Source organism: Helicoverpa armigera, chromosome 13 (assembly GCF_030705265.1).
Source record: "Helicoverpa armigera isolate CAAS_96S chromosome 13, ASM3070526v1, whole genome shotgun sequence".
In the NCBI taxonomy this organism is placed as follows: Eukaryota; Metazoa; Arthropoda; class Insecta; order Lepidoptera; family Noctuidae; genus Helicoverpa; species Helicoverpa armigera.
In genome coordinates this window covers 3,149,083-3,151,189 of record NC_087132.1, presented here as the reverse complement: position 1 = coordinate 3,151,189, position 2,107 = coordinate 3,149,083, and the positions used below count along the sequence as shown (strand labels likewise).

Here is a 2,107-nt window from a genome sequence, read left to right as displayed (position 1 = left end):
TCCTTCACGTGTTTCACCCGTGTCTGTTGTTCCTCATATTCGTCTTCGGAGGGAAAGAGGTGATCAGCAGAAGTTGGTCCCGACCTGAACAAAAATACAGATAAAATAATTAGAATCAATAAAATAAAAAAGGATTAGGTACCCAGATACCATAGTCACAGGTAAATAGTTCGAATATAATAATCGAAAAAGGTGAATAGTTCGAATGAAGAAATAGATTACATTGTGATTGTATTGAATCTATACAAACATTTTATTCTGTTCATTCATTAGAATCATTCAATATTATTATTTTTTATATAATAAAAATAACAGATTAATAGATAATTATATCAGGACATGTAATGAATGAATAGATGAGTATTATAATAACAGGATATACAGGTAGGTACTTACATTCTTGAGGATTTGATTGAATAGGTTAACACTTTTGATAAAATTAAACTTGCACGCTGATTTAGTTCAGGAGTGATTTGTGTTGTTATTCGGGAGCCGTTTATATAGGCCTAAAAATCACGTCATTCTAACCAAATATGTAAAAATGCACGCTTGCAAAAATAAAACTAGTTGTCACACGTGGTTTTACCCGCGTCCCGATGGATTTAATTCCCGTACCAGGACAAAATATAGCCTATGTTCAACGCATTTAGTGTAGCTACCTAATAGTGAAAGAATTCGGTTTGATCGTTTCGGAGCCTATTCGCGGCAAACAAAAAAATAAACAAACAAACAATCAAATCTTGCCTCTTTATAATATTAGTAGAGAAATGCTGAGACTGCAGATGCTGCCATATAAAGATTATTTGCGATGGTGCATACGAGCGTTTAAATTGTAGCGTTTTCGGTAGCTCAGTCAGGCAGACAATCGTTTGTAAATCGCATATTATGTAGATGTTCTACCAATTGTAGAAACGATGTATAGCAACTTCTACCCACGATCGACGCAAAACAAGCAGTTTATAAACTTTTTCCATGTATAGGTAGGAAATATGTTTATCAGCAGAAACGCTGCGGTTTGCACGCTCGCGTACATTATTTCAACTTCTTACACGTGGAGTACCCAAATAAGAACTTGAATCTCACGTTTCTATAGTATATTTAAAAACAATGTATAATTATGTATTTAATTTTATAATTTTGAACCTTAATGACAAGAAAAAACAAAATGCGAGTAAGTATAAAACCAGAATAAAATCCTGGAGAAATCACATTCCCGTTGAATATCTCGTTCTACAATGTCGGTAAGTCAGCCTTTTCTAAATAATCAAACATTATTTTTATTTTTGATACTTTTATTCAAATAATATCTACATAATAATTCTACTTAACCATTGTATACTTACGAATAGAAACAGTTGATATTTAAAATAATAATTTTAATTATGTATTGTTTCAGAACTCCAGTGATATTTTCATCAATGATTCATCATGCTCCCAAATACCGGCAGCGCAACAACTACGTCAAAATGTTTTGAACTACCTAGAGAGGGAAAGACCGTTCCGGTATGATGAAATAAGATCGAGTCCATCGTACTCTCCGATTCCAGCAGCATCAAGAGAAAGACCCTTTCAATTCGAAGAAAGACCGAGCAGCAGCGGCCCTGAAAGAGTTCCTAATAGTAAAAAACGAGGGACCAAAACTTTGTATTCGTACATTAAAAAGCCTGCAAAGGGTTTACAATCGAAAGTAATACGGATCCAAATCTATGATGCAGAAGATTTAAAAAGTTCTAAATTATGTGAGTGTAGGGCTAATGTATGCGCTCAGCATATTGTTGAAAATGTGTTTAACGATGATATATACAAGTGCGCAAAAGATATGATAAGTAAAATTCAAAAGAAACTGTAAATAATTCATAAATAAACAATATTACTGATGTCTGTCTTTTAATTACCAGATTAACCTATTATTAAACAAGCATTGCTCACTTATGTACCTACTTACCTACCTACTCAACTGTATATAAATTAATTACCTATTCGTTTTATCAAACATAATTCCTATTGTTTGATGTATAGGTACCTATTTGAGTATATATCTGCTCATATCTTATGAACTTAAGCCTGATTGAATCATATTCAATAGTAGCAATTTTTATATGAATAA

The 2,107-nt window shown here is 32.6% G+C and overlaps 1 long non-coding RNA gene across 1 annotated transcript; it reads left to right on the top strand.

Moving 5' to 3' along the window:
• The first annotated feature begins 533 nt into the window (after positions 1–533).
• LOC135117723 (uncharacterized) lies at positions 534–1,877 on the top strand. The gene is made up of 2 exons (XR_010277079.1): positions 534–1,241; positions 1,397–1,877. It is a non-coding gene; the product is annotated as an uncharacterized LOC135117723 (long non-coding RNA).
• The last annotated feature ends 230 nt before the right edge of the window (positions 1,878–2,107 follow it).